Below are 10,393 nucleotides of genomic sequence, written 5' to 3' on the forward strand. Positions count from 1 at the left end.
GCTATGGTGAAAAAGGAAATATCCTCAGATGAAATCTGGAAAGCAGCTTTCTGAGAAACTGCTGAGTGTTCTGTTAATTCATCTCACAGAGTTACATCTGTATTTCGTGGATCTCTTTGCTAGCCTTATTTCTGTGGAATCTGAGAACAGATATTTCGGATCCCATTGAAGACTATAGGGGCAAAGGAAATATCCTCCGATAACAAAGAGAAAGAAGCTTTCTGAGAAACTTCTTTGTGTTCTGTGAAATCATCTCACAGAGTTACAGCTTTCCCCTCAGGAAGCCTTTCGCAAAGACAGTTCTTGTGGAATTGGCAAAGTGATATTTGGAAGCCCTTAGAGGGCTATGGTGAAAAAGGAAATATCCTCAGATGAAATCTGGAAAGAAGCTTTCTGAGAAACTGCTTAGTGTTCTGTTAATTCAACTCACAGAGTTACATCTGTATTTCGTGGATCTCTTTGCTAGCGTTATTTCTGTGGAATCTGAGAACAGATATTTCGGATCCCATTGAAGACTATAGGGCCAAAGGAAATAATCTCCGATAACAAAGAGAAAGAAGTTTTCTGAGAAACTTCTTTGTGTTCTGTGAAATCATCTCACAGAGTTACAGCATTCCCCTCAAGAAGCCTTTCGCTAAGACAGGTCTTGTGGAATTGGCAAAGGGATATTTGGAAGCCCTTAGAGGGCTATGGTGAAAAAGGAAATATCCTCAGATGACATCTGGAAAGAAGCTTTCTGAGAAACTGCTTAGTGTTCTGTTAATTCATCTCACAGAGTTACATCTGTATTTCGTGGATCTCTTTGCTAGACTTATTTCTGTTTAATCTGAGAACAGATATTTCGGATCCTATTGAAGACTATAGGGCCAAAGGAAATATCCTCCGATAACAAAGAGAAAGAAGCTTTCTGAGAAACTTCTTTGTGTTCTGTGAAATCATCTCACAGAGTTACAGCTTTCGCCTCAGGAAGCCTTTCGCTAAGACAGTTCTTGTGGAATTGGCAAAGTGATATTTGGAAGCCCATAGAGGGCTAAGGTGAAAAAGGAAATATCCTCAGATGAAATCTGGAAAGAAGCTTTCTGAGAAACTGCTGAGTGTTCTGTTAATTCTTCTCACAGATTTACATCTGTATTTCGTGGATCTCTTTGCTAGCCTTATTTCTGTGGAATCTGAGAACAGATATTTCGGATCCCATTGAAGACTATAGGACCAAAGGAAATATCCTCCGATAACACAGAGAAAGAAGCTTTCTGAGAAACTTCTTTGTGTTCTGTGAAATCATCTCACAGAGTTACAGCTTTCCCCTCAAGAAGCCTTTCGCTAAGACAGTTCTTGTGGAATTGGCAAAGTGATATTTGTAAGCCTATAAAGGGCTACGGTGAAAAAGGAAATATCCTCAGATGAAATCTGGAAAGCAGCTTTCTGAGAAACTGCTGAGTGTTCTGTTAATTCATCTCACAGAGTTACATCTGTATTTCGTGGATCTCTTTGCTAGCCTTATTTCTGTGGAATCTGAGAACAGATATTTCGAATCCCATTGAAGACTATAGGGCCAAAGGAAATATCCTCCGATAACAAAGAGAATGAAGCTTTCTGAGAAACTTCTTTGTGTTCTGTGAAATCATCTCACAGAGTTACAGCTTTCCCCTCAAGAAGCCTTTCGCAAAGACAGTTCTTGTGGAATTGGCAAAGTGATATTTGGAAGCCCATAGAGGGCTATGGTGAAAAAGGAAATATCCTCAGATGAAATCTGGAAGGAAGCTTTCTGAGAAACTACTGAGTGTTCTGTTAATTCATCTCACAGAGTTACATCTGTATTTTGTGGATCTCTTTGCTAGCTTTATTTCTGTGGAACATGAGAACAGATATTTCGGATCCCATTGAAGACTACAGGGCCAAAGGAAATATCCTCCGATAACAAAGAGAAAGAAGCTTTCTGAGAAACTTCTTTGTGTTCTGTGAAATCATCTCACAGAGTTACAGCTTTCCCCTCAAGAAGCCTTTCGCTAAGACAGTTCTTGTGGAATTGGCAAAGTGATATTTGGAAGCCCATAGAGGGCTATGGTGAAAAAGGAAATATCCTCAGATGAAATCTGGAAAGAAGCTTTCTGAGAAACTGCTTAGTGTTCTGTGAAATCATCTCACAGAGTTACAGCTTTCCCCTCAAGAAGCCTTTCGCTAAGACACTTCTTGTGGAATTGGCAAAGTGATATTTTGAAGCCCATAGAGGGCTATGGTGAAAAAGGAAATATCCTCACTTGAAATCTGGAAAGAAGCTTTCTGAGAAACTGCTTAGTGTTCTGTTAATTCATCTCACAGAGTTACATCTGTATTTCATGGATCTCTTTGCTAGCCTTATTTCTGTGAAATCTGAGAACAGATATTTCGGATCCCATTGAAGACTATAGGGCCAAAGGAAATAATCTCCGATGACAAAGAGAAAGAAGCTTTCTGAGAAACTTCTTTGTGTTCTGTGAAATCATCTCACAGAGTTACAGCATTCCCCTCAAGAAGCCTTTCGCTAAGACAGTTCTTGTGGAATTGGCAAAGTGATATGTGGAAGCCCATAGAGGGCTAGGGTGAAAAAGGAAATATCCTCAGATGAAATCTGGAAGGAAGCTTTCTGAGAAACTGCTGAGTGTTCTGTTAATTCATCTCACCGAGTTACATCTGTATTTCGTGGATCTCTTTGCTAGCTTTATTTCTGTGGAATATGAGAACAGATATTTCGGATCCCATTGAAGACTATAGGGCCAAAGGAAATATCCTCCGATAACAAAGAGAAAGAAGCTTTCTGAGAAACTTCTTTGTGTTCTGTGAAATCATCTCACAGCGTTACAGCTTTCCCCTCAAGAAGCCTTTCGCTAAGACAGTTCTTGTGGAATTGGCAAAGTGATATTTGGAAGCCCATAGAGGGCTATGGTGAAAAAGGAAATATCCGCAGATGAAATCTGGAAAGAAGCTTTCTGAGAAACTGCTGAGTGTTCTGTTAATTCATCTCACAGAGTTACATCTGTATTTCGTGGATCTCTTTGCTAGCCTTATTTCTGTGGAATCTGAGAACAGATATTTCGGATTCCTATGAAGACTATAGGTGCAAAGGAAATATCTTCCGATAACAAAGAGAAAGAAACTTTCTGAGAAACTTCTTTGTGTTCTGTGAAATCATCTCACAGAGTTACAGCTTTCCCCTCAAGAAGCCTTTCGCTAAGACAGTTCTTGTGGAATTGGCAAAGTGATATTTGGAAGCCCATAGAGTGCTATGGTGAAAAAGGAAATATCCTCAGATGAAATCTGGAAAGAAGCTTTCTGAGAAACTGCTGAGTGTTCTGTTAATTCTTCTCACAGATTTACATCTGTATTTCGTGGATCTCTTTGCTAGCCTTATTTCTGTGGAATCTGAGAACAGATATTTCGGATCCCATTGAAGACTATAGGACCAAAGGAAATATCCTCCGATAACACAGAGAAAGAAGCTTTCTGAGAAACTTCTTTGTGTTCTGTGAAATCATCTCACAGAGTTACAGCTTTCCCCTCAAGAAGCCTTTCGCTAAGACAGTTCTTGTGGAATTGGCAAAGTGATATTTGTAAGCATATAAAGGGCTACGGTGAAAAAGGAAATATCCTCAGATGAAATCTGGAAAGCAGCTTTCTGAGAAACTGCTGAGTGTTCTGTTAATTCATCTCACAGAGTTACATCTGTATTTCGTGGATCTCTTTGCTAGCCTTATTTCTGTGGAATCTGAGAACAGATATTTCGGATCCCATTGAAGACTATAGGGCCAAAGGAAATATCCTCCGATAACAAAGAGAAAGAAGCTTTCTGAGAAACTTCTTTGTGTTCTGTGAAATCATCTCACAGAGTTACAGCTTTCCCCTCAAGAAGCCTTTCGCAAAGACAGTTCTTGTGGAATTGGCAAAGTGATATTTGGAAGCCCATAGAGGGCTATGGTGAAAAAGGAAATATCCTCAGATGAAATCTGGAAGGAAGCTTTCTGAGAAACTACTGAGTGTTCTGTTAATTCATCTCACAGAGTTACATCTGTATTTTGTGGATCTCTTTGCTAGCTTTATTTCTGTGGAATATGAGAACAGATATTTCGGATCCCATTGAAGACTACAGGGCCAAAGGAAATATCCTCCGATAACAAAGAGAAAGAAGCTTTCTGAGAAACTTCTTTGTGTTCTGTGAAATCATCTCACAGAGTTACAGCTTTCCCCTCAAGAAGCCTTTCGCTAAGACAGTTCTTGTGGAATTGGCAAAGTGATATTTGGAAGCCCATAGAGGGCTATGTTGAAAAAGGAAATATCCTCAGATGAAATCTGGAAAGAAGCTTTCTGAGAAACTGCTGAGTGTTCTGTTAATTCATCTCACAGAGTTACATCTGTATTTCGTGGATCTCTTTGCTAGCCTTATTTCTGTGGAATCTGAGAACAGATATTTCGGATCCCATTGAAGACTATAGGGCCAAAGGAAATATCCTCCGATAACAAAGAGAAAGAAGCTTTCTGAGAGACTTCTGTGTGTTCTGTGAAATCATCTCACAGAGTTACAGCTTTCCCCTCAAGAAGCCTTTCGCTAAGACAGTTCTTGTGGAATTGGCAAAGTGATATTTGGAAGCCCATAGAGGGCTACGGTGAAAAAGGAAATATCCTCAGATGAAATCTGGAAAGCAGCTTTCTGAGAAACTGCTGAGTGTTCTGTTAATTCATCTCACAGAGTTACATCTGTATTTCGTGGATCTCTTTGCTAGCCTTATTTCTGTGGAATCTGAGAACAGATATTTCGGATCCCTTTGAAGACTATAGGACCAAAGGAAATATCCTCCGATAACAAAGAGAAAGAAGCTTTCTGAGAAACTTCTTTGTGTTCTGTGAAATCATCTCACAGAGTTACAGCTTTCCCCTCAAGAAGCCTTTCGCTAAGACAGTTCTCGTGGAATTGGCAAAGTGATATTTGGAAGCCCATAGAGGGCTATGGTGAAAAAGGAAATATCCTCAGATGAAATCTGGAAAGAAGCTTTCTGAGAAACTGCTTAGTGTTCTGTTAATTCATCTCACAGAGTTACATCTGTATTTCGTGGATCTCTTTGCTAGCCTTATTTCTGTGGAATCTCAGAACAGATATTTCGGATCCCATTGAAGACTATAGGGCCAAAGGATATAATCTCCGATAACAAAGAGAAAGAAGCTTTCTGAGAAACTTCTTTGTGTTCTGTGAAATCATCTCACAGAGTTACAGCATTCCCTTCAAGAAGCCTTTCGCTAAGACAGTTCTTGTGGAGTTGGCAAAGTGATATTTGGAAGCCCATAGAGGGCTATGGTGAAACAGGAAATATCCTCAGATGAAATCTGGAAAGAAGCTTTCTGAGAAACTGCTGGGTGTTCTGTTAATTCATCTCACAGAGTTACATCTGTATTTCGTGGATCTCTTTGCTAGCCTTATTTCTGTGGAATCTGAGAACAGATATTTCGGATCCCATTGAAGACTGTAGGACCAAAGGAAATATCCTCCGATAACAAAGAGAAAGAAGCTTTCTGAGAAACTTCTTTGTGTTCTGTGAAATCATCTCACAGAGTTACACCTTTCCCCTCAAGAAGCCTTTCGCTAAGACAGTTCTTGTGGAATTGGCAAAGTGATATTTGGAAGCCCATAGAGGGCTATGGTGAAAAAGGAAATATCCTCACATGAAATCTGGAAAGAAGCTTTCTGAGAAACTGCTGAGTGTTCTGTTAATTCATCTCACAGAGTTACATCTGTATTTCGTGGATCTCTTTGCTAGCCTTATTTCTGTGGAATCTGAGAACAGATATTTCGGATCCCATTGAAGACTATAGGGCCAAAGGAAATATCCTCCGATAAAAAAGAGAAAGAAGCTTTCTGAGAAACTTCTTTGTGTTCTGTGAAATCATCTCACAGAGTTACAGCTTTCCCCTCAAGAAGCCTTTCGCTAAGACAGTTCTTGTGGAATTGGCAAAGTGATAATTGGAAGCCCTTAGAGGGCTATGGTGAAAAAGGAAATATCCTCAGATGAAATCTGGAAAGAAGCTTTCTGAGAAACTTCTCAGTGTTCTGTTAATTCATCTCACAGAGTTACATCTGTATTTCGTGGACCTCTTTGCTAGCCTTATTTCTGTGGAATCTGAGAACAGATATTTCGGATCCCATTGAAGACTATAGGACCAAAGGAAATATCCTCCGATAACAAAGAGAAAGAAGCTTTCTGAGAAACTTCTTTGTGTTCTGTGAAATCATCTCTCAGAGTTACAGCTTTCCCCTCAAGAAGCCTTTCGCTAAGACAGTTCTCGTGGAATTGGCAAAGTGATATTTGGAAGCCCATAGAGGGCTATGGTGAAAAAGGAAATATCCTCAGATGAAATCTGGAAAGAAGCTTTCTGTGAAACTGCTTAGTCTTCTGTTAATTCTTCTCACAGAGTTACATCTGTATTACGTGGATCTCTTTGCTAGCTTTATTTCTGTAGAATATGAGAACAGATATTTCGGATCCCTTTGAAGACTATAGGGCCAAAGGAAATATCCTCCGATAACAAAGAGAAAGAAGCTTTCTGAGAAACTTCTTTGTGTTCTGTGAAATCATCTCACAGAGTTACAGCTTTCCCCTCAAGAAGCCTTTCGCTAAGACAGTTCTTGTGGAATTGGCAAAGTGATATTTGGAAGCCCATAGAGGGCTATGGTGAAAAAGGAAATATCCTCAGATGAAATCTGGAAAGAAGCTTTCTGAGAAACTGCTTAGTGTTCTGTTAATTCATCTCACAGAGTTACATCTGAATTTCGTGGATCTCTTTGCTAGACTTATTTCTGTGGAATCTGAGAACAGATATTTCGGATCCCTTTGAAGACTATAGGGCCAAAGGAAATATCCTCCGATACCAAAGAGAAAGAAGCTTTCTGAGAAACTTCTTTGTGTTCTGTGAAATCATCTCACAGAGTTACAGCTTTCCCCTCAAGAAGCCTTTCGCTAAGACAGTTCTTGTGGAATTGGCAAAGTGATATTTGGAAGCCCATAGAGGGCTATGGAGAAAAAGGAAATATCCTCAGATGAAATCTGGAAAGAAGCTTTCTGAGAACCTGCTTAGTGTTCTGTTAATTCATCTCACAGAGTTACGTCTGCATTTCGTGGATCTCTTTGCTAGCCTTATTTCTGTGGAATCTGAGAACAGATATTTCGGATCCCATTGAAGACTACAGGGCCAAAGGAAATATCCTCCGATAACAAAGAGAAAGAAGCTTACTGAGAAACTTCTTTGTGTTCTGTGAAATCATCTCACAGAGTAACAGCTTTCCCCTCAAGAAGCCTTTCGCTAAGACAGTTCTTGTGGAATTGGCAAAGTGATATTTGGAAGCCCATAGAGGGCTATGGTGAAAAAGGAAATATCCTCAGATGAAATCTGGAAAGAAGCTTTCTGAGAAACTGCTTAGTGTTCTGTGAAATCATCTCACAGAGTTACAGCTTTCCCCTCAAGAAGCCTTTCGCTAAGACAGTTCTTGTGGAATTGGCAAAGTGATATTTGGAAGCCCATAGAGGGCTATGGTGAAAAAGGAAATATCCTCACTTGAAATCTGGAAAGAAGCTTTCTGAGAAACTGCTGAGTGTTCTGTTAATTCATCTCACAGAGTTACATCTGTATTTCGTGGATCTCTTTGCTAGCCTTATTTCTGTGGAATCTGAGAACAGATATTTCGGATCCCATTGAAGACTATAGGGCCAAAGGAAATAATCTCCGATGACAAAGAGAAAGAAGCTTTCTGAGAAACTTCTTTGTGTTCTGTGAAATCATCTCACAGAGTTACAGCATTCCCCTCAAGAAGCCTTCCGCTAAGACAGTTCTTGTGGAATTGGCAAAGTGATATGTGGAAGCCCATAGAGGGCTAGGGTGAAAAAGGAAATATCCTCAGATGAAATCTGGAAGGAAGCTTTCTGAGAAACTGCTGAGTGTTCTGTTAATTCATCTCACCGAGTTACATCTGTATTTCGTGGATCTCTTTGCTAGCTCTATTTCTGTGGAATATGAGAACAGATATTTCGGATCCCATTGAAGACTATAGGGCCAAAGGAAATATCCTCCGATAACAAAGAGAAAGAAGCTTTCTGAGAAACTTCTTTGTGTTCTGTGAAATCATCTCACAGCGTTACAGCTTTCCCCTCAAGAAGCCTTTCGCTAAGACAGTTCTTGTGGAATTGGCAAAGTGATATTTGGAAGCCCATAGAGGGCTATGGTGAAAAAGGAAATATCCTCACATGAAATCTGGAAAGAAGCTTTCTGAGAAACTGCTTAGTGTTCTGTTAATTCATCTCACAGAGTTACATCTGTATTTCGTGGATCTCTTTGCTAGCCTTATTTCTGTGGAATCTGAGAACAGATATTTCGGATCCCATTGAAGACTATAGGGCCGAAGGATATAATCTCCGATAACAAAGAGAAAGAAGCTTTCTGAGAAACTTCTTTGTGTTCTGTGAAATCATCTCACAGAGTTACAGCATTCCCCTCAAGAAGCCTTTCGCTAATACAGTTCTTGTGGAATTGGCAAAGTGATATTTGGAAGCCCTTAGAGGGCTATGGTGAAAAAGGAAATATCCTCAGATGAAATCTGGAAAGAAGCTTTCTGAGAAACTGCTTAGTGTTCTGTGAAATCATCTCACAGAGTTACATCTGTATTTCGTGGATCTCTTTGCTAGACTTATTTCTGTTTAATCTGAGAACAGATACTTCGGATCCTATTGAAGACTATAGGGCCAAAGGAAATATCCTCCGATAACAAAGACAAAGAAGCTTTCTGAGAAACTTCTTTGTGTTCTGTGAAATCATCTCACAGAGTTACAGCTTTCCCCTCAGGAAGCCTTTCGCTAAGACAGTTCTTGTGGAATTGGCAAAGTAATATTTGGAAGCCCATAGAGGGCTATGGTGAAAAAGGAAATATCCTCAGATGAAATCTGGAAAGAAGCTTTCTGAGAAACTGCTTAGTGTTCTGTTAATTCATCTCACAGAGTTACATCTGTATTTCGTGGATCTCTTTGCTAGCCTTATTTCTGTGGAATCTGAGAACAGATATTTCGGATCCCATTGAAGACTACAGGGCCATAGGAAATATCCTCCGATAACAAAGAGAAAGAAGCTTTCTGAGAAACTTCTTTGTGTTCTGTGAAATCATCTCACAGAGTTACAGCTTTCCCCTCAAGAAGCCTTTCGCTAAGACAGTTCTTGTGGAATTGGCAAAGTGATATTTGGAAGCCCATAGAGGGCTATGTTGAAAAAGGAAATATCCTCAGATGAAATCTGGAAAGAAGCTTTCTGAGAAACTGCTGAGTGTTCTGTTAATTCATCTCACAGAGTTATATCTGTATTTCGTGGATCTCTTTGCTAGCCTTATTTCTGTGGAATCTGAGTACAGATATTTCGGATCCCATTGAAGACTATAGGGCCAAAGGAAATATCCTCCGATAACAAAGAGAAAGAAGCTTTCTGAGAGACTTCTTTGTGTTCTGTGAAATCATCTCACAGAGTTACAGCTTTCCCCTCAAGAAGCCTTTCGCTAAGACAGTTCTTGTGGAATTGGCAAAGTGATATTTGGAAGCCCATAGAGGGCTATGGTGAAAAAGGAAATATCCTCAGATGAAATCTGGAAAGAAGCTTTCTGAGAAACTGCTTAGTGTTCTGTTAATTCATCTCACAGAGTTACATCTGTATTTCGTGGATCTCTTTGCTAGCCTTATTTCTGTGGAATCTGAGAACAGATATTTCGGATCCCATTGAAGACTATAGGGCCGAAGGAAATAATCTCCGATAACAAAGAGAAAGAAGCTTTCTGAGAAACTTCTTTGTGTTCTGTGAAATCATCTCACAGAGTTACAGCATTCCCCTCAAGAAGCCTTTCGCTGAGACAGTTCTTGTGGAATTGGCAAAGTGATATTTGGAAGCCCTTAGAGGGCTATGGTGAAAAAGGAAATATCCTCAGATGAAATCTGGAAAGAAGCTTTCTGAGAAACTTCTCAGTGTTCTGTTAATTCATCTCACAGAGTTACATCTGTATTTCGTGGATCTCTTTGCTAGCCTTATTTCTGTGGAATCTGAGAACAGATATTTCGGATCCCATTGAAGACTATAGGACCAAAGGAAATATCCTCCGATAACAAAGAGAAAGAAGCTTTCTGAGAAACTTCTTTGTGTTCTGTGAAATCATCTCTCAGAGTTACAGCTTTCCCCTCAAGAAGCCTTTCGCTAAGACAGCTCTCGTGGAATTGGCAAAGTGATATTTGGAAGCCCATAGAGGGCTAAGGTGAAAAAGGAAATATCCTCAGATGAAATCTGGAAAGAAGCTTTCTGAGAAACTGCTGAGTGTTCTGTTAATTCATCTCACAGATTTACATCTGTA

Source organism: Macaca mulatta, chromosome 15 (assembly GCF_049350105.2).
Source record: "Macaca mulatta isolate MMU2019108-1 chromosome 15, T2T-MMU8v2.0, whole genome shotgun sequence".
Taxonomy (NCBI): Eukaryota; Metazoa; Chordata; class Mammalia; order Primates; family Cercopithecidae; genus Macaca; species Macaca mulatta.